Raw genomic sequence first — 23,402 nt, 5'->3', positions numbered from 1 at the left:
TAAGACATGAAAGGCCAATGTACTTACCCATAGTGCTGGATAGCCTCTGTATAATTCAGATTTTGATGTTTTTAAATTGAAGATCCAGTCTGGGTGCACATGGAGAACTTACTTGTGGTCCCTTCCACAATCAGAAAGCATGACTTTCATATCATATATCTGAATTCCCAGAGTATTTCTCTACTATTTATTGCTGAGTCAGAAGAAATAGCTCCTAATATTGAAGGAAGATATGGAAATGAGCAGTCTGTGAGGGTGTTTGAGCTTCCTTGGATTTGAGCCACAGTACTGGGGCCTTATGCAGGAGGGGATTCCCTGAGGGTACACTGCACAAGATTTCTGGTACCACCAAACTCCATATCCTTCCCAAGGTAAACCTAGTAACAATTATACACAGTCTCTAGGACTGGCTATCTAGGGGCTGACTATCAGGGACAAAACCTAATTTCAGCCCCAAAATACATTTTTATGGTAAAAGCTACAATGTTTTCCCAGTTCCCTCTGCTCCTCTGAAAAGTGTAAAATATTTAACCTTTTTTTTTTTTTTTTTAATAACATAGTCCAATTTACACACAGGGCTCTTGAGACAGTGTACATTTGCCATTTGTCTTTTTTTTTTTTTTTTTTTTTTTTTATCTCCGTGAATGTTTTCTTGGTGGTAGCAATGTTGCAGATGTTATACCAGGTTCCCCTGCTGAACATTACTAATACAGAAAGATGGAGGATAAAATAAAAGGGGAGCAAGTGATATGGGCAGTTTTAGCAGTCAATCCTTCAGACATCAGCCTGTGGCAGTGATCATTTTCATAAGCTTGGGATATTGACCACTGTCTGTGTATGTGCTTTGTTTAAACATCACCTGTCCAAAAGCTAAAAAGATAACGCATGTCATGGCAGCATCTCCTGCCCATCTCCTGTCAATGGCTGCCTCTATCCCCTTGGGGATTCTACTGTGACCAGAAATCGAGAATTTGGAGACCAGTGCAAAAATATACCAAGCACGTGAGAAATATATATATATATATATATATATATATATACATATATATACATACACACACACACACCTCCCTAACCCTGTACACTAAAATTCTCAGAAACAAATCCAGGTGATTCTGCAGTAATGGCACAGGTGGAACAGCAAGAGAAACTTAAGAAAATGAAATGTAACATGGATCAGAAAACAATACGTATGTGGAAGCAGCAGGCTTTTGCACTTCCCCACAGACAAACAGTCCAGAACAAATCCTGAAAGGTAACAATCTCATAGTAGTAATGCCTACAAGAGATCCTACCATAAACATAGGGTCTAATTAAAAGCGTTACAATTTTTAAATGCAAATGTAGAATAGAACTGTCAAAATGTTTTATCCCTGAAGTGTGAATGCTAACCTTCCCATACTTATTATATAGCAGTACATTTTAATTTGCCTGGAGCAGAGTTGAATAAAGCAAGCACCACAAACACAATCAAATGGATATTTGAAAGTACTGCTCTTCACAATAGCTGTGCTTCTGAGCAGGGCTTCAAATGTTGATCAATTGATTACCAAAATCAAAGAATACATTTCCCAAATGAGCTTCTGCAAAAGCACTCAATACCACCAGAGAAAAGAACATAAAACTGCACAGAACAGCAGTGTTCTTTAAAATATTTACAAATGCAACTTTTTACTGCTTTCCTGTTCATAGCTTAAATCTGCAAAGATCTAGAGTAAAGAATAAAGCACTTCTGATAAATTAATGGTTTGATTCAGTTTAAGTGTGGCAAATTCAGTTAAACAAAGACAAAAAACAGTTTAAAATGATCCAAAGGTATGCCTTAAATCTTATGGCAAATCAGTCTCTCCACTCAAATGACTTCTGAGCCTTTTAGAAAACTATAGCGAAATATATAAAACATTCTCTAATTGCAAACTGTGTGAATATTCTTACTTCATAAAACACACATTGATTTTTTTTCTCCTTATCTCTAAGACAGATCTATTCATGCTTATCTGTCCCTTTCAAATTTTCTCTCCTCCCACTATTGCTGGTAAGAGGTACACTAGATGGTCCTTATATGAGTGAATAAAGGTGAGATATTTGGCCTGTTTCTGACCTTGCCTCAGTTACTATTTGCTCAGCAGAGGCCTCTGTTGAGCTAACTACAGTTTGCGAGAGCACTCATGGGTATTCTACAGCTCCTCCCCTCACAGGGACAGCTGTTTTCTGGACTGACTAATTATTAGCTGTAACTATCAGTGTCTAGTCCATCTGCCATCTCCAGTGAGCTGGTTTCTTCTGCTGTCCTGATGATGTACTTCTATTGTTTTCTTTGTCATAAATGTCAATGAACTCCTGAGAATAACTACCCACCAAATACACCTGGTTTTCATTTAGTGACTTTAACCTGAAAAAAACAGGACTGAAAAAGGAAAACTAATTTCCAAGCTGACATGAACCTATTACTTACACGAGCTTCCATACGTTTTATCCTTCCTTCTAAATGCAGGTTGATGTCTTGCACCATCTCTCACAGTAGCCTTGTCTGTTCTGCTGTGCCATCCTCACCATGAAAAAAGTCTGAGCTGGGGTGCAGCTTTGGCAATATGTATAGAGCAAAATTCAGAGTTGTTCACAAATAAGTAAGCTCTCAGCACCCTTGCCTTTCATCACCCATCTCAATAGGAGGCATTTGTCCTCAAGAACACAATGGGATTTTGACCCCACTGTGCAACTGTTGTCCTAGTCTGGAAATTGTGAGGGAGTGCTGGGAGGATCAAACCTATTTTGTTGATTGAAATGAACAATTCGCTTAGAAACAGCTTAAAATACAAATTAAAAAGCCTCTACCTTCAGAGCTTCTGAGAGTTGATACTGTGGTTCTGCCTCTGTTTGGATGCAGAATTTATAGCCTTTAATCTTTCCCATTGCCCACTGTTTCATTAAAAGAAAAACAAAACAAAACAAAACAAAACAAATCACACTTGTACTAACTCTTAGAGTATCAGAGAACACACTGCCCACAGATTTTTCCTCTTTTCTACACAAATACCTTTCTGGAACATGCCTCTGTGTTGAAATCCTCTTGCGTAAGCAGCAAGTACTCCAGGATTTATCACATCATAAGTAAGTTAAGAAGTATTTAGCCTGGTGACAATTAGGCAGTTGACTCTCTACCTGTACCCTTCATCTCCAGTTTGGAAAAGCAGCATTGTTGGAGGAACCTGACATGAAAAAAAAAAAAAGGGAAGAAAAAAAGACAAATGGTTACTAGCGAGAGTTGATAGAGGAGCCAGAAACACAGGAGACCAACAACTGTAGGGCAGGAATCTTTTTTTTCTTCTATTTTTGCAGATAATTTCAGCTGAGCTGTGTGCCACTTCAACAAAACAGGATTTATCCCCTGTTGCATTACGGCAAGGAAAGCGTGCAGTGATCACACAGATAACACAGGAAACTTCCCACCATTTTGTATTTCCATTTGTGTGCCAGGGGAGATGTCACAACTCCTGTCCCTCACTGGTATTTGCTGTCTTTGCCCAGATGCTCACCGGGAACACCCACTCTTTCAGCAGCAGCTGGGTCAGATAAGGAACTTTTTATTCTATACTGTCCTCCCTTCAGCAGTTAATGAGAGAATTTGGGTGGTAAGGCCAGGGACATTTTTCTTCCAGCGCTGTCATTCCCAAACTGCACACAGACCTGTCTTCCCCTCCGTTTGGTCCCGCACTACTGTATCTTATCATCCTTCAGTATCTCAGGCACTAGGACATACTAGGAGACTCATTGTTCACTTACTCTTTGGAGGAACCAGGAACAATTCTGCCTCTGGATCTTATATTTATTTAGGTGTGATAATCACATGAGTATCCTTAGTCTCACTACAGGTGATAAATGATATTGTTAATTCCATTTTACAAATGGAGAATTGAGGCACAGAGGCTTGGACAGGAGACTGGACACCTATCTCAGTTTTCCTGTTAAACTCTTCAATGTTCATTCATTCAAACATTTCTGCTTTTTTGCTATAAATTATTTGTATAATGGGAAAAACAAAAGCATCAAAGCTAAAACCAACTCACCAAAAACAATTAAATAAAAGTATTTGAATGGATAATGACATTTCTTCTTCAATATGACTGTCTTTCAGTACAATGAGGCAAGATGAGGTTCTTCCTGTGCTAGCAGACAGCTGTAACTCTGCAAGGTAAGTGAAGTGCTAATATTGATCGCACAAGATGGAACAGGCTACATAGGCAATTGGTCAGGCAAAGCAGTGATGGCAACACATGGGGTATTATGGATGGTTGAAGTAGCAAAGGATATCTATCTTTCTGTCTATCTACCTATTTTCTAGGATGTCTATCATCATCGAACTTAGCTATCAAGGTACAATGGTAGCACTTAATCATCGATAGATAAATACTGCCTATGCCATTAATTGGGGATTGTGTCAGATTTTCCTTGTTTGTACCTTTGCTGCCTTTTTTTTTTTTTTTCCTCCACAGTTGTGAGATGGTAGCATTTTCTCACAGCCTATATGTGTTCATTTGGGACTTGTGTCAGTGGCAACAGCATAGCTCTGTGTGTCTGCCAGAGCTTGTTCAACTGAACTCCTTCCCAGGAAAAGAAAATAGCCAACTGATGAGACTTCTAACAAAATTTCAAACCCAGCGTCATCATAATATCTGAAATATCATTTGGAAGCAGCAGCAGTGTGACCAGCCTGTGCACCTGCCCCTTCATTTGCAGTCAGAAGTAGCTGAAGAGTATGGAGGGGTTTTCCCAAGCAATACCTGATGGGAAACCACAACCCCTGTTGCTGTATTTTCTCTATATTTAGTATGCAGCAAGAGCCTGCAACAGTGTAGAGCTGTGTGTTTGCTGGTATTTTTCTTGTTCAAAGCTTTTGAGAACCCTTTACTGAAGCATATAATGCTGCCTTGAAATTGGCTTCTAAACCACATTTTGAGAAGAAGAAACACAGGCACTTGGCTGTGTGTTTCTGCTCTGTGCCATGGCTCACTGGAATCAGAAGTGCACCCCATCGCCCCCCTCCTCACCTCCTTGCAGCTCTACTCTCGTCAGCCTGTCTCTGATCACTGGATTCCTCTCTAATACAACAGCTTCCCTCTCCTTTTATTCTTATTTTTTACATTACTAGTTATGAACTCTGATATATAGAATTCCCCCTTTCACTTCTGCAATTTAGTCTCTTCTATGGTTTTAAACTCTTAGGAGAATTCATTTATGGTTACAGAGTTTTACTTTAAAACCAGTCTTCCGAGGGCAGTATTGGGAGTGATCACTGTGCCTCTTGTTTTTATCTGCAGTATTGCAAAAGGAGAGCCAGATAGTCTAAATTAGGTGATGGAGCTTTTGCCTTGACATTTGGGAGGTTAAATTTTGCCCGTGACTGTCAACCTCTGAGAAGAGGAGATGGCATTTGGAGTAATCCAAAACTCCTGCAGAGTTACATTACTGTGGCAGCCAGACCAGAGTAAATCTAGTCTGAAGATCTATTGGTTCAATTACCGCTTGGGGTCAGGACATGCCATAAATTATTAGATATGCAAATGGAAAACTCTGACTGTTGATGAAAGGAAGATGGATGGATTTCTTAAATACTCATAATCACTGCTAAGACTGACTATAGATTGATGTATAGCCATTTGCCTGTAAAAGATTTCTGTTTCATTCTTAGGTTTTACCTGCGTGCAGGTAAAATATCTTTTTATTTTACTTGTGTGTGATATTTTAAAAATAAGCTTAGGAAGTCATTTGGAGGTCTGTTTCGAACTGCTTCTGCAACACCCCATAATTTTTACAACTAGATTGAGAGAAGTTTGGAAAATGCTAATTCTCATTCTGTCTTCACTTACCACAGTGTAAATCTGAAATGCTGCACCATATTCAGTGGGGACACACTGATAATGTTTCAGGGAGAAGAATCAAATCCTTTCCTCTTTGGAGGTAAAGTGGGCAAAGAATTGCACAGAGCAAACTCAGGTTTGTGAATTTGCTGCAGAGTGAAGGACTATTGGTATGTGATAAACATCACTTTATCACAACATGAACTCTGTGGTGCTTCAAGAGCAAACCAAGAAATTTTTGTGGGTAGAAAAATGAAAATATAATGTATTACACCTGTTTTTGGTGTCACTTGAACACATTATTTATGGTCTTATTTCCCAGTGTGATTAAATTTGGAAGAATTTGACCCCTACCTCTGTCATGTAGAAAGTCTGCTACATCTATAAAAACTTGTTGAATTTCTCTTGTGGATTATCTCTTTTGGGAGAGGAGGTTTTACTACATGTAAGACAGAACGATTATGAGTGTGAGAATAACATATGCTATTCAACGCCACCTGCTGCTGCAAGGGAAAATATATTCCCAGATGCACCTTGACTGAGCAGAAACAGATGCAGAACTATAGGAAAACTTGTTCTAGTTGATAGAAAGCTTGCTTTGCTGAAATATATCGCAGTGCATGAGGGAATACACTTTCCCAAGACTGATGCTAACTTTTTCCAAGCAGTCTGTGAAAGCCAACAATGTTTCTAAAGGCTACAAAGCATTCCTCCATTGGATGGTAGTTTCTAAACAGTTTTCACTTTTGTCCCTCTAGATAAAATATACTACAGACTTTCTCAAGGTTCCCATTCACTTCCTAAATCCATTGCCTATTGCTGTTGTTATTATTATTATTATTGGAGAAAAAAAAAATCTTACATGGTTGGGGATGACATCTAAACTGTAAATTGCGAGTTACTAAGGAATTCTCAAAGAAGAGTTCATAGATTTGTTCATATATTGCAGTTTCCATAAGAGAAAAAATATCTTAGGAAATATATTAATTTGCCCAAGATGAGGTTATACAAAAGTAAAGTTGTGAAGGAAACAAGACTAGGATTAAGGCATGATTACTGAGCTACCTGCAGTTAGAGACATGCATTTTTATGAGAGACATGCACTTTTATGAAACAATAGACAGAAAGTCTCAGGATTGGCATACTTTTATGTACTAGAAAAATCAAAAGCCAAAATCAAATGGAAGCATGAAGAATCCACAATGCCTGAAGGAGGCCTAGCCTGTGCTCTTAGGAGATCTTTCCAATCACATCTCCAAAATGATGTCCTCACCTTTGAATGAGTGCATCTGCAAATCCTTGCTGAATGCCATACTTAGGTTATTATACTTGAGACTTTCCTATGGAAAAATAACACGTTTATGGAGTTTAGAAGCTTATTCTGAACACTTCATTATAGAGTCCTCTTATTATCTAACATTCATCATTGGCTATCTTCATTTTAGATTACAGAGAGCAGAATATTTAATTAAGTACAAATGTACCTGCTCTGGTTTACTTTCTTTTGTAGCAGCAAGCTGGATTCTTGGTTAGTATTAATCAGTTCAGTTCCTCTGACCTGCAACTGAGAAAATGGTTTTATGTTTAAATTGGTTAAGAAGTTTTGCTCTGTTAAAAAGAAAAAAAAAATAGTAAGTTTGTAGAACCTATTCACTGCAGATGAATAACATAACCAGGCTGAAAAGGAACATGATGGAGGCAAAATTTCTGTACAGTCACATAAGTAGAAAATGTTTTATGCACAAGTAAAATTGCTGGTATGATTGGTTTTCTTGTGATGTACTCTACCAACTTTAATCTTAAACATTTATACAGATTCTCTGTTGTATTATAGTAAAGGACCTTTTAAAAGAGCTGTGAAATAGACCCAGTACCTTCAGTAAACATACCAGAACCACTATTTGCCCCTTTACCCTTCTTTTCTTCCCTCTTTCCCCACTTTCAACTACGCTCCATTTCAGGATCATAAAAAACTCTTTCCTGGCCAAGTATTTGGTGTCTGGATCAAGTATGCATGTTCAAGTCAAAAATTATTGTAGCTAACTTATTTGAGGAAAAAAATCAGTTTGTATGAATGAGTATAGGAGCCACCAGAGACAATGGAATAAAAGCTATTTCCTTGAACCTGCTGCTACGACATTGCAGCTCACCACTTGTACCTTTTAGGTTCGAGAAAGCCAACAATGTTGTGTGAGTGAGCGGTGTGCGTGATGTTTGAACTGTGATTGTTTGATTCTAGCCCGACACCAATCTAACCTGGAAACAACTCCTCAAAGCCAACAGAACCATGTACGCAGAGAATGAGATAAATGAGATTGAAAACTCAGACTTTAAATCCTTCCCTATACAATTCTGGCAGTCATTTAAGGTTTGTAGGGAGGCAACAAGAAAACAAGAAACAACCTAATATTCATAACTCCTGTGTGAAAACACTAATAATAGTGAAAAGGATGCTTCACTTCAAATTTAATGTTATGACTTTTTTTTTTTTTTTTTAATCTTGATGATCATGATCTTATTGTACTCTAAACCAATCACAAAATGATCAAACTTCAACTACCTCTCCACTGACCAGATTTCTGCAATGTATTCTGAAGTGGAAGAAATTTGAGAAAAACAACTGAAACACAGCAGAAAACCAAGCAAACTACAAACACTAATGACTACTGTCTCTTACTTTACGCTGTAAAAAAATCATGTATGTACATATGCTTGACATAATTTGTAAAAGAGCAACCAAGCAAAAATCCACCTTGGGAAAGTGAAGAACTTAATGAACTGTATTTCTGCTCAACTTCTAGACAAAAAGCAAGCATGAATTCTCCTTAATGTTGTTCAAATCCTCAGCAAATTAATAAGCACAGTCACTTGGTATCATCTTTGTGTCTGTTTCTGTAGGTAGGCAGGTTTTGGGGAAGAATAATGATAACTTCACAGAAATGTTGCTTTAAATTTTTAAAGAAAGATACCATAGGAGCTCCACAACATATTGGTATATTTAATATTCTTTATTTCTATAACCCCCAGCTCCCTCTTGTGTCACTTGTTTAATAGATATGAATTAGATTTACTATATATGTAAATGTTTAACTGATATTTTGCAACATAATACAGCTTATTGATCAGGTGGTAAATATTTTTAAGTTATGTAATCATGAATGTTTCTTGCTTATTTTCATGCAATAGCACGATGAACTCATTCTCCCAACTTTTGTCTCTTTCTAGCACAGAGGTTTTTTTTAGATTGTGTTCAGAAATGGGCATTTTTTACAGCTCATTCAAAGTACATTTTATCACCTGGCCCCCTCCACTCGGTTTGCTTATAGCCAATGACAAAATAATTATAATATATTGAATGCACTACTACTTATTTTATTGCTTGTTGCTTTATTGCCTTCCTACAAAGTTTGTAGTTAAAACAATTTTTACAGCTTTAAAGAACTGAAATGAATTAATATTTCTAGAACTTAAGCCAGAAGTAACCATATTTTCAGCAGCTGAATTTTCATTAAAATTTACAAAAGACCTCTGCCTTCACTGATTTATTGTTGCACTAGGTAAAACTACACACAGTATATAAAATACTGTGTTACTCCACTTGTAGTTTGATCAAACATGTTATCAGTGATTGCAAGTACATTTTATAACCCTAGCTGCTGAATCGAAAAAAAGGTGATACAAGCATCAATCTCCAGGATAAAATCAGAGCACTTTCTACCACAGTTTGACCTTAGTGATGACTTTGGATAGTCTTACTTGTCTAAGTCCTTGCAACAATTACCAAGGGACGGTTACAAAATGCAGCTTTAATGGTGCAGGCTGGAATTACTAGCAGCATCAAAGACTTAAACACTAACCCCAGAGATTTCCAAGCAGAGAAAGAATTTGAGCAAACTCTGATGCCACTGTAGGAATGAAATGGAAGAGGGCTGCAGGCACCAGCCCCAGACTTTATGTGTGTTCTTTATTGTCTGCATCCCTGAACTCTGCAGTGTCATTAGCAAATACAAAATGCTATAAATAAAAAAAAAAAAAACAGCTTCAGATAACTAAGACCACAAGATACAGTTGACTCCAGGTATAGCTGCCAAATCTTATTTATAGCGTGAGGAGACACAGTTAATTACAGGCCACAAAAATGTTAATTTCTGTCATAACACAAGTTACAGTCTAAGAATGAAAAAGCTTATTTTTGGACTGAAATTTTTTCTCCTAATAAAACCTCCGTTAATTTGAAATCCTCTCTCATTCTAGTAGACTACAGGATAGGCAAAGAAAGGACAGATAATTGTGACTTACCGATCTATTTAGTAGTTCTAAATACAATAATCTTCAAACTCAAATAATAATAATAATAAAATAAAAAAAAAAAAACATTTTTTGGCAAGGCAAAGTTTTGAAGGTAGGAAAGAATCAGAGGCAAAGATCATAGAAGACTATTTGAGCAATGGCAGTTATATCTGCTTATAATTAACATTAAATAATTTTCCAATTAGTATAAGATTTAGAAAACATTCAGTCCTGGTGACCCAGAAAGTGAATATAAAATGCATCTTATGAACAAACCTAATCCCTCTCCACTGCGAAACAATCACCAATCATTAAAACTGTTCTAAAGTACATTGGATAATTAATAAGATAAACATTATGCACAGGAGGAAGTTGATTATATTACATATAATCAGACATCGGTCACTCCACAAATTGTAATTTATTTTCCCTTAATTTGCATTTATTATCTAAGGTATTTCAGGGACTGTAAAATAACATGAAGCGAGCAGTTACAAAGATGACACATTTAACTTCAAAACTATGCTTCAAGCTTTCAAAAATAAATTACATACAATTTCAGGAAATAACACACCATTCCCATGCAACCTGTAATTGTTGCTGCAAAAATGGTAAACTCATTTTTGGACGGTAAATACCACAATTTAGGGCAACAGCATTCATTTAGCAGGTCTTACAGTGATACGTGAAATAGTATGGTAATTTGCATGGATATTGCAATCTAAGTTTATATATGGAGTCTACTTGGTTAAAAAGGTCATACAACTGTAACTTTATAAGAACAAACTGGCAGAGTGGTTATAGTTAATATCCACCTCCTACTGCAGATCAGAAAATCTCTTCAGTGAAATGGGAAGGGCTGTGGTCTTCTATAGCTTGCATTCAACATCACAACTACTACTTTTATTTTTTATTTTTTGGCTGGGGGGAAGAGGGGGAACTGCTTGTGAATTTGAGACTCCTTAGTTTACAACCCCTATGTATATGAACATTGCTAAAATTTCAGCTTCTAGGTCAGTACTGAGCTTTCTAAGTCCTTAACAAACATCTTTTTGTATCCCTTCATGTCAGATTTAATTGTACATGGTGAAAGGAAACCCTAATCAGGATTCAAGAGAAGTACTCTAAGACATGTATCTTCCCAACCTGAACTATCCTGTGATCCTGTGAAAGCTTACGAGGAAAAAAGCAAGTTTTCGTCACATTTAAAATCCCCCCCCAAAATTACATAATTAAAAATTCTTATTCTTGACTATTGTGTGGCATTTACACAACAGTCGTACAACAGTGAGGTGCAATGAAGGAAGTGGTCACTTCCCAAAGATCTCATTCCTTTCAGAATCTGTCCCTGGAGGACAATATTTGAAACATGGTATTAAAACATACACAGCTTTTACAAAATCATTTCACAGCCTATCAAAAAGATCTGTTTTCTGTTCTGCGATTTCCCCACACATTCCCAGTGTCTTTCACTCCACTTGCTCACCTCCATATCTTGCCCACCACCACCAGTTCCATCAGGAATATTTGTGGGGGTTCAGAGAAAAATAAATAAAGCATACTGAGCTGCTGTACAATGACTTGCACCACTTCTTTTAAGTAGAAACCCAACTAATATAACTCTGGTTTTACCAGTCTGCTGCACTAATACCAAGTAGGGACCTTACTGAAAAAAGCCCACAGCAAAGATCAAGACAAGCAGCTGAAAAGCTACCTGGAGTTACCGAGCCCTTCTGGTGGACTGACATCAGGACAAACCACAACGGAGTCACGGCTCTTACTTCTTTGAAAGATGATGTCTGCCCCAGGACCACTTCCATCTGGAAACTGTTTGGGGTTCTACAGTAAGTTACCATTAGGTCCACGCTGCATGTAAGCATCTCTGTACATCTTCAACTGGACACTAAAAGGAAACTCTACACCCATTAAAGTCAATACAAGTTTCCTTTTTTTTTTTTTTAAACCCCCCCACAAAGATGCTTTAATGTCACCCAGAGGGACAAGTTCTGTACATGCATCTCAGGTCCACGTTTGACCTGCAGAACACAGACTCTTTGCAACTGAGATCACTTTTAATTTGTTCTTGTGTGGTCCTGTCTAAACAACATAACACAATTCAGACTGAACTATTTGTTAGAAAGTCTTTATCTGTCACGTGTAAAGTGTTAAAAGAAACTATTTTCATAGATGAAATACATTTTCATCTCTAACTACAGATATTTAAGAACATTTCCCCACAAAATGGATTAGAATCTTTGAATGAAAGGCTTTATAAAAATGTAAATGCACTCTACAATAATTACAGTGACAATAGATCTTGTTTTCAGCAGTCTTACGAGCACGTAGGCTTTCAGCACTGCATTTGTAGCAGTGGTGGTTATACAGCCACGCTGGTTTGCGCAACAGTTTAAAGACAAACGGGAAAGCAAGGTCTTTGACTGGAGAAGCTGACAATTTAAATAAGGCTGACAATTTACAGAAAATTGACAACAGTGTTGTTCAGTGGGTAGGAAGGGCAACAGCAAAACAAGCAGCAAGAGAAAGTGATCTTGTGAGAGCATTATTTTGAAGGAATCCAGATGAGCACACTGTTGCAATACTTTGGGGTTGGTTTATTTGCTTTTTAATTTGAGGAGTGCCAAATTTGGGTGTGACTCCCCAGAAATCAGCAACTTGATGCAAAACTTTTGGCTTGGAACAGAAGACAGAACAGAGGGAGGGCAGGCGGTGGGGAAGGACCTGGAATAGCAGCATTTTCTCCCAGGTTTGGGTGCATCTGTAATACATCAAAACATCCCAAATAAAGTGCTGTTGGTGCGCATTTGGGCAGATGTCAGAGATGGTCAGGAATTGGAGCAGTACAACTAAACACTATCTAAATGAAATCTCATACAATGTTTGTGACAGCCTTTTAGAGAATCATAGTTCATATTTCTTAGGGAGCCAGTTTGGGGTGGCTGCTGCTTATGTAGGGAGTTGTTCTTACAATTTCCTGCAGGTCCAGGATTGAAATGATCCGCTGCAGTGAATTCACAAGCTTAGCATTTGTTGCTCCTGCGACTAAAGGTTAAAGTTTCATTGGTTGACTGAATCAAGATCACCAGTTGCCCATTACTTATTTTTGTGGTCTTACTCATGTTTGATTTCAGCAGATTTTGAGTAATCTCAGTCTCTGAATGTTAAACTAATGCCACATATGCAAAAGATTAAGTTTTGTCACTGCAAAACAAAGCAATTTCATGAATAATTTTCTTTTGTGGGTGACTGGGTCAGTGAGAGCTCTTTCAGCCAGCACAGGCAGTGTCTGGCTGTAAACACACTGGACGGCCGTCCAGCCCACGTGAGCACAGCGGAGGAAGGAATATAGCCCCTGGTGGTGTTGAACAAACCTGTGCCATTGGGGTTATGGCTCCTTTTGGCATGGATGGCTGCATGCAGCAGCTCTGACCACACGTGGTGCTGGTCAAGGGCTGTTCCTGATGGAGATGAACACAGAGAAAGAACGTTAAGGCTTTTAGGGAGAAGAGGTAATAAAGGCTGTTTGGATGACTGGCCTGTTTGAACTCACAGCCAAAAGACAGAGTCTTTTAGTACAATTTCTTTAAAGGATTTTCTAATCCAGGTGCTCAATAACACACCACAAAGCTTTGCTTTCCATTAAATACTCCACAAGATTTGAATGAAGGTGTCTTTTATATATTTGCCCAAAAGCAAGAGTAAAAACCTGCAATTCTTTAAATTGATATGCTATTGTGTGGCTGTGCTCCTACCCAGAGCAACTAATTGCATAATTTAGCCATAAAACCAACCTAAACAATGTCGTTCTGTTGAAAGTTCACCTTTCTGTCAAGTTGGCAGCGAGCTAACCCTAATAATTTGAACCTGTGTTTGCAAAGCTGTGCCTGAGCCCTGGCACACAGCGCAGCTGTGTGGGACGCAGGGTGAAAGCGTTAACCAGGGATGTTCCATCTGAGAGCACAGGGCTGCCACTTCCCTGCTGAACTCTAAACTTACTATGCAAATGCCAAACTGAGATGCACTAAACTTTTCTCCTGAAAATAGCGTGAGGCCACGCTAGTTCCAAGCAGGCAAAGACTGAGAGTCACTGAGGATGAGGAGGTGCAGCACAGGAGCCAGGAAGTAAGGCTGAAAGGCAGAGGGAGCAGGCGATTTCTCTTTGTTATCAAGTGAAATGACTCCACAAATATGACAATAAATCACTGCAGGAATCAATCTGAGTGGAGGCAACTGCTCCATGCTGATAATGCATCAATCAATATTTAATGTTTACACTTTAATTAATCTGCACGTAGGAAGCATTCTTTCAGTGACAAAAAAGTGATGAGAAATAAAACACCTTTTATATCAAACAGCAGTGAATGGCTGCCTATCTGTTAGGCTTTGATTGGGCCCTCAATTGATCATCACAACCTTTTTCGATTGCTCTGGTGTAACAATGTCACATTTGGGTATAAAACAAACACTGGGGCCGTGAAGGAGGGAGGGGGAGCTTCTGAATCTGCTTTTGAATGATTACAACTTAATCAGAACAAAGAAAGACTGATAGCAAAGTATGAATTCTTTGGAAACACTGGGCAGAAGGCAAATAAAGTATTTTTCAACATCTGCATCAATGACACCTATCTGAACAGATTTCTACCATGTCTTACAATTATTAGTACCTACTAAGGCTTTGTACAGAAAGACAATTCAGATGTTGACTGGCAAAACTGCCTTTCCTTATCGGAGCTACCAGCGGAGCTCCACGATCAGCTTGTTTTGCTGATACTCTGCCTGGCAGCAGAGCACTAGGTGCAGTATCGACGCAGGGGAAGGCACCAATCCTGCCGCAGAGTTTTTTTCCTCAGTGCTCTGTTTAACCCTTGTAAACTTGAGTTTCTTCTTTTTTAAAGGGCCTGATTCATTGTTCATTGATGTCAACTGAATGACTTCTATTGACTTCAGTGGGCATTGCATTAGTCCATAGATGAATGGTATTGAAAGCACAGTGATGAAAGACAAATGAAAAGACAGTGATGCTAGACCAGTAACGTTCAAATATCTCTTTTAAAAAAATGAATCTACAACAATATATTCTCCACATATAACTAAAAGCTTCCTAGGCTTATTTTTAAAATAATTGCTTGAAATGTAAATACTTTTCATATAATAAATACAGTATTATTTATCTCAAGGATACACAGAGCTTTGCTTTTTAGAGCTTAGCTGAATTTAAATAAGAGATCTGAATTTGGTTACAAAACTGCCATAAATTTAAGCAGGGCGGAACCCGAGACATTTTACTGTATTTTGTATGTTATTTTAAAGTTATTTTACATGCCCAGTCATAAAGTTAGGCTCATGTAAAGGACATATTCAAGGGTAATTTGTTTTAAGATTTTAAGGAAAAATAATTGCAATGTAGGTTCTTTTCACTGAAGAACTTTTTCTGTTTTGCCAGTCAACTAATAGGAGGATTCTACCTAAGATCTAGTGACAATAAATTGCTGAAATGCCTGCCCTGATTTGCAGCTTCCTAGCTTGGGGTGTTGCAATTGCTGGTTCAGGCAATACTTGAGCAAAAATGGAAGTAATATTAAGGTATAAATTCATATACTAGAAAAATTTGAAAACACTAATCCTCAATCCTATATAAAAAAAATAAAAAAATCACTGAGATTGGTGGTGTTTTTCTATGATTCACAAAGGTTTTCAGGCTATTCCAAAAGCCTAAGGCACTCAGAAACACAGTCCTAGGACTGGTGGCAGTTTGACTACCAAGACTCTGAACTAGCAAAGTTAAAGCATGAATGACATCAGAAGACTTCCATTTTCTGGTCAAAAAGCTTTGAAATATAGTAGCACATGAAAACTGGGGGAAGTGTTCATAGAGGAAATGAAAGAAGATGAATATGACATTTAAAATGCAATGATAGAACAATTCCCCAGAACTAAAACAAGCCTTTTTACTTCCAGTGTTTACTTATCATTCCCACATACATTTTTTTCCATGGAACTTTGTATTTAAATAAAGAAAAAACTAAGATTTCATTAGCTCCGTAAAAATGCAGCCAATGCATTTTCCCTAAAATCCATAAATAGCTTTTCAGCAGATTTTATTAACATACACACATACATCCACACAAAGAGTTGAGTCTGCAGTTTATCTTTTCCATAAAACCTTCTTCCCCCTTCTGTGCAAATCAGATGAACAAGCTAAAAAAAAGGGCAAAGTCAAAGGACAGGAATGCCCTATTGTAATGCATGATCAACTACAAATATTTATAGAAAAGATGAAAACACTACTATGTGCACATCAAGATCACCCTAGGACAGCTTTAACATGCAGAGTTAATGTTTATGGAACAAGACTGACTTACTGAATGTGAAATCTTGATTTCCCTCATATGCACCCAAAGTAAATTCACCAAAAAAGAACATTACATGATCGAATCCTGAGGGGACAACGCAAAGCACTTAATGCTGTCACTGGCAGGCAGAAAAATAATCACAGTTGTATTTTCTGATGATTTTATTCTCTAGTGGCATAGAGCTTCTTACCGCACCCAAGTGGAATAGCAGTCCAACCTGGAAGACCAAATCCTGGCCCCTGTGGGCCTCAGCTGCTTTGGAGCCCCAGTGAGCAGTGTAGTTTGGTCTCCAGCAGCAATCCTGACACGCAGGGTCCCTTACTGCAGCTTTAAAGTCCCTTTAGCTGACCTTCTGAGAGCAGGACTCCATAAGGGGCTTTGCTATGTTCTGAAATCGTCTCAGCTGGCAGAGACCATGTTGCCCAGTGTTGGACGCAGCCAGCAGGGCTGCAGTGTGCACCCACATCTAGTCACAGTCCCGAGCTGCAAAGCCCAACCACTAGAGCACTGTCCCAGCTTCCCTCCGGCTGCAGTTGATGCCATTAGCCTAAAACTTCCACCTCGCTTGCACAAGAAGCAGCCAGTGGAGTCTAAGAGTACTGGTTCCTATCTGGCATCAGGGCTCAGGCTACCTTTCCACTTCAGCCTTGTCACAGCTGTCTGCTGAATTTAATTAAAAAAAAAAAAGAGACAGAGAAGAGACTGAAGTGTACTAAAAAAAAATGGAAGACTAATAATTCATTAACCTGACAAACGAAATGTAAGTCCTATCGATCAAGAGTAAAACTTCTTGGTTATAAAGGAAGCATGTATTATTCTGACAGTATTTTCACAAGATAAACTGAAGTTACAAAGAAGGGAACCAATTTGATTCAAATAACTGTCTCTCCTCAGAAACATTCCTGATTAGAATCATCAGGCACAGGTTGGTGGGGTAGCATTACTACCCCCGTCTGTACAGACTTGGAGAACTGCAGAGTACCAAGGAGAGGGGACCGGAGCACTTCCTAGCATTTTCTGACTGCTGCCCCTATGGAAAATGCCGAGCAAGAATCCGCACCACTGAATCACGCCATGCTAGATGCCAACATGGAGAGATGTGCATCAACACACACAAGATAATCTCTTCTCCCTCTTCCATCGCTAACTCTGAGAAGCCAAGGGCTTATTGTACAGCTAATGAGAATGAATACACTTGCAGCTGGACTTCCACCACCTGCGGAAGGCAGAAGTTGGCCAAAAACCTGTGAGACTCTCCAGTTGTGTTGAATGGATGGAAACCAAGAGTGTGGCTCAGTTTCAGGTCCCAGCCTAACAGCCTTATAACACCAGTGCCAACAGACCCACGTAAAAGCAGAGGGTTCAGAGGGAGAGGCAGTGTCTGGCATGCTGTGATGGTAAAGTATACTAGGGCAGGCATCAATTTACCTTGGTTAGTTATGTTCTTAGTTATGTTGTATTTTGGTGCCCAAAGGCCTAATTTAAAACTCCAATAATAAAATGTATTATAAAGTATAAGCCAAGCACATGCAGGTTCTAATTCTATTTCCTCTCAGAGGAAAGAGCCAAGCTGTTTAGCTTCAGGTTCTTTCAGCATTTCCTATTTGTGACAAACACAAAAATCCGAAATCACTGAGGTACCAGTGCAAGACATTTACATAGATCACTGAGAGCTAATTAAATGTCTTGCTACACCCTTCACTATTACCCCCCCAGCCCTTTTTTAAATCCCCAAAAGATGTTTCTGATACCTCAGCATCACAGCTGTCACAATGCAGGCCATGCAGGTGAGCTGAAGTTACAGAGAAGCAAACCAATCCAGTTCAGACATCCTCCCTACCTTGCAAAAATTACCAAGCCTGAGCCTGTAGGGCAGGACTCCCACCTGTCCTCACACAGAGCTTGTATAGGTCAGCTGAGGGACATGCCCAGTCCCAAGGGATGGAGAAAATCCTGCTCTGGCTTGGGGGATGCATAGCAGCGTGAGAAGCACAGCTATTCGTTTTGTTTCCCAGACATCTTTTGTTTCCTGGTCCTCCCATTCTTTATTAATTTTAAATGGATAAATGCTGAGCCTTCTCAAAGGCATTGGAAACTGGGTGCAGTCTGTGCCTTGCCAACTTGCCCATCTGCTTTTCAGAAGGTCCTGCAGGCTGGTGACATGAGTAATAATGCCTGTAACATGGGAAGGCCTGGGAGGTGGGGAAGGATGCTAAACAGAACGGCAGGAAGTCAGATGGGAAGAATAAAACCAGATAAGACAGGAGGTGTGGATGCTCTCAGTACCTTGTCAGTCTGCTTGGTTTTGCTATGAGCTATGTCCCATGTCTCCTGTAACATGGGATGCTTGCAATAACAGTGGGACCTAGCTTATGGGGACTGATGTAGGAAATGGATTTTAAGGATGAAAAGAAAGTTAAAGGTGCAGTTTTGCCAGAATAACGAGACACCCAGTGTAGCACTGAATTAGTCAAAGCAGCACAACTCATGAATCTGACCTGGCACATTGTGCAAGTCAGATTTAAGTCCCCATATATGAAGTCAGATTAGCTAAATTAATCTAACCAAAAGTACAACTAAATCCTTGTTGTATTCTGCGACTTTTAAGAGTCAGATTAAATCTCTAAAGCCAGTGCCATTACATTTTTGCTGTGGAGCATATTTATAAGTAAGAATTCTACCAGTCATAGAAAATTTTTCTTTGAAATTTTTAAGAAACTCACATAGCAAGGTCTAGATCCACACCTAGTTTAAGAATAAGAAAAAACATCAATGTATAAAGCTGGAGCCTTTGAGAGGCTCCTACTCTGCTGGTCACAGAAGCTCACTGCACAGCCCCGGTGTCATGTTACACCAAGTCTGCCCTTGTTTGCAAACAAGAACTGGGGCTGTGTGGCTTTCTGCCCTTGCCATCGGATGACACAGAACCCTGTGCCACCCCACAACTGCAGGTCCGAGCTCTCTGGCTCCCTTGCTGAATGCACTCACTTGGACACATTGAGGACAACAGAAAACAATTTGGGGGAGAGGGAAGGGACAAAGTTCACGTTAACAGAAAATTATGTTTAATCATTCAGACTGTCAGTAACTTATTTCAAAAATACAGCATTCAAGGGCAAGACTAGCAAATGTATTGTTAATAGGTTCTACAATACGTGGTGTTTATGCTCCCAACATAAGTTTCCATAAAAAAAACCAAAAAACACTAAAGTCATTTCCACTCTAGATTCCACTGGTTAACGTTGATATTGACAACAAGGTAATACTGTTCATCTTATTTGAACTGAACAGATAATGAAGATGAGTTAGTAAAAATGCAGCTACCAAAGGTACTAATGGCTCATAATCTTATGAAATTGTTCTTTACTCACATGAGCAGCCAGTCTCAAATTCTGCACTGGTTAATCACATGCCGTTTCCTCCAGTAGGAGTTGTTCTCAATTTAGGATCAAAGCCCATAGTTCGCTGGGGCCACTCTTTCAAGGGAGGATTGGGCCCAGACTTTTAATAAGGGGTTTGGTGGCTTACAAAGAGGTGATTAAGATCTTCCTTTGAAAAAACACAAAATGTAGAGTTCTTCTTTTGGATTATAACAGCACAGATAGTCATAGCTGGTGGATTTCAGAGCATTAACTGCTAATCCACGAGTGAACTGAAAGGTTTTTGTTTGTTTGTTTTGCTATTACAGTATTTAGTTAAACTTGTCAGCCTTCAGCTCTCAGTTAGTCATATTTACGTTTCTTAGCAAAATGTTTTATTTAAGGAACTCAACGTTTCTGTAAGTTCTTGTACTTTTTCATACATTCCTCCTCATCGGTCTGAACACCTTTGTGAATATGTCGAAGAGGCTGAGAGATGCCCAGGCTATATGCAAGACTTTGGGTGCTTTGTTTGTTTGCTTCTGGGGAGGGGTGGGAAGTGTTTGTTTGGTTTCATTTAAGAAAAAGCTTGAACTTTTTCCTGAGAAGTAAAACCATGAAATCTTGAAAACTAAGCCACGATATAAATGTTTCTAGTTTCCTTAAGCGACATTCAAGGATTTCTGTTTGTCAGTGACAAACAGAAAGCACTTAGTATAATTATTATAGCACCTCAGTAAAAATCAGATTCTAGCCGTAGGTGATTGCAGCTATAAAGTTTCCAGAATAGGAACAATGAGCCCTATGAAACTAATGAAAAAAATCACCAACTTCCTCACTCCAAAGTCTGATTTTTACAAGGACTCCATTTCTTCCTAGTTGCCAGAAATGAACGGTTTATTTGAATCTAGCTAAGGTCTCCAGGAAAACAATTTTAATGTAACATAATGTTGCACCAATGACAGGACAATTAAGTGGTTTCAAAATCCAGCAATATTTAGGTGCATTTACTGTAGCATGCCCCAATAATGAAAATAAAGAAATCATACTGTAATGATATCATAGCTAAAGATAATAAATATCCAGACATACCCTATGCTGTATCACTGTACTGTAATCAAATGAATTAGAAATATAATGACTACTTTGACACAAACAGGTATTTAATATGCTGAAAATGTACCAGATTTTCTCCCTCAAGCATTAGTAAAATCCCCTAGAAAATTAAAATCCAGGTCATAGCTAAATTCCTTTGAAACTGGGATTTAAATAAAAAATAGTTTAGTCACTGTAAGAATTCTTTGTGCTGCTACATTTTTATAAGGTTAGAGCTAAAAATATGATCAAAATCTTGTTGGACGTTGCATTAAAAAAATGTACCAGGTGTGTTCAGAAACCCATCACACACATATGCATGTTAAACAGATGCTGACCAATAAATTAATTTAAGCTACTCTCCTTTCCAACCAGTGGAGAGCAAAGAGCTGTGAGGGACATTTATGGGGTGATGTTCTCTTGACTGACAAATTTTTCATGTTCAGTCTTTATTGTACAAGTCACTGATACTACTCAAACATTTTCTGAGTGGAAAATGAAATCGCTGGCTGTCAGGAAAGTAGAGAATTTAGTAACCTCTTTCTAGGTAGTTGGGTAGATATGGAGAAGGATGGAAAGACTATTTATTAGTCATGAAAAGTGAATAAGGAAACAAGGTTTGAACACTGACCTGATGAAAATAACTTCCAGTAATTCCTTCCATAACAACTCAGGAAATCAAAGTTTACATGTCAAATATCTCAGTCTCCTTAGTACGTTATTCTGCATTGTGATGATTAGCATTTGAGCTGATCAAATGAAAAAGTATCTTGTACTGACCCTAAATCCTACTATGCTTATAGGACTTTAGAAAATAAATAGATGAGGAATCCGAGGAACAGTCCTTAAAGGGCTACGTGACTCCTTGGAACATAAGCTTCTCTAGCACTTTAAGGACACACAACATTCATTTCTACATTTCTTCCAATTATACAAATTTAATTTGCCAGGATTTTCTTTTGTTTTTTGAAAACACACAATTGCTGGAAAAAGGAATTAGTAGATGTACAGGGTTATTAAACATGGCATTCATCCATTGGTCCTACACAGAAAATGCAGCACTGAAAAAAACAAAGCTGATTAATATGAAAGGCAGCTAACCTAAAAACTAAAACTTGAACTGAACGGTGTGCGCTAATCTTTCTCAAATACACTTATGAGAGCTAAATTTGCTGGTATTTGTCATTGCTATGCGGGTGAGTGTTCATGTGAACGATAGCTCCTCTATTTTGAGCAGACCAGTACAAAAAAAAGAATTCTGTCCCCACTGTTAATTTTCAGATTCTTCTGTCCATCTACAGCTGCTTGAATAGCAAACACTTCACAACCTGGGGTCATTTGTGATAAACTTTGTTAAAAAGCCGCCATTCATTACCAGTGATTTCTTTAATCCTCAAGTTGCTTGTAAGAAAAAGATTGAAATTGTGTGTTATTTATTTATTGGGTCTACAATCAAAATAACTCAACACGTTAGCCACATTAATAAAATACTTGCCAGATTGAAATCTTAATAGCCAGTCTTAGTCTTGCCATTGTTTACTGAATGTGTGTTTGCCAGCCTATCTGGAGACATAAGGAAAATCTTAATGGCTGTGGCCACTCATTAGCAAAGTACCATGGAGTCCTAATCCCATAAAGATATTAAACTATTTTTCCTTACAACAGTAACAAATGAAGGGAATTCTCATTACTTATTAAGATGTGGTACATTCTTTGCATATTGAGTTTCTTCTTATACTTTGAACTCTTATCCCTCATCATTCTATTTCTGAGGCTAAGATCAAAGTAGATCGGCCTTACAGAGCTACAGATGAGTGGCCGCCTTTCAGAGAATATTAATGCCCTCTTGAAGAGCAAAGCTGGGAAGGAGGTGTAATCCCCTAAAGAGTGAGCCCTGGGAGCCTGGTAATACTGAACAACTGTAGCATGCTCGATGGATCAGCTGTTAAAGAGCACAGCCTTGCTGAGGTGGAGCAGCTTCTCCCAGTTTAACAATGTGGCCCAAATCTCAAAGCAATAGTGAGACTAAGGCTTTTTTGGAACTAGAGAATCCTGTAAATGTGGATTCTGGCAGACTGGCACAGAGCAATGTGTTTTATAGCAGGAAAATGTGTGACCAATTTTGTATTTTGCATTGCAAAATTTTCTGGCTTTTCTGCTTCAGACTTGTGACTTCGCCAGTTTTAGTTTCTGCATTTCGCTCCCTCACCTACTCAGGGCTGGCATTATCGATGAGCTTGTTGGCACAGGGCAAGACAGTGTCCCCCTTTGACCTCCCACCTCCAGCAGTGATTCTGCCATGCAGTTTGTTTTTTTTTTTTTTTTTTTTGCCTTAGACTGCTTGCAAGCCTTTTAAAGAGGAATTACTTTAGACCCTTGTTAAAGCTAAGGGTAAACATGCTAAGTACTAAGACATTCAGGGGGTATCG

General features: G+C 38.6%; 1 protein-coding gene across 1 annotated transcript in view; it reads right to left on the bottom strand.

The window, feature by feature from the left end:
• LOC308176757 (uncharacterized protein) overlaps nucleotides 1-23,402 on the bottom strand; it is a 320,082-nt gene that overhangs the window by 15,294 nt on the left and 281,386 nt on the right. Inside the window, exons 11-14 of the mRNA XM_080552910.1 lie at nucleotides 7,343-7,422; nucleotides 7,132-7,198; nucleotides 2,456-3,209; nucleotides 28-214 (exon numbers count right to left, since the gene is read on the bottom strand). The gene's annotated coding sequence lies outside the window, so the exon portion shown is untranslated. The remainder of the gene's footprint in view (nucleotides 1-27; nucleotides 215-2,455; nucleotides 3,210-7,131; nucleotides 7,199-7,342; nucleotides 7,423-23,402) is intronic.

This window comes from Anser brachyrhynchus, assembly GCF_964034855.1.
Source record: "Anser brachyrhynchus genome assembly, chromosome: 12".
In the NCBI taxonomy this organism is placed as follows: Eukaryota; Metazoa; Chordata; class Aves; order Anseriformes; family Anatidae; genus Anser; species Anser brachyrhynchus.
The sequence above is the reverse complement of the archived record's forward strand: the minus strand, read 5'-3'. Positions and strand labels throughout refer to the sequence as shown.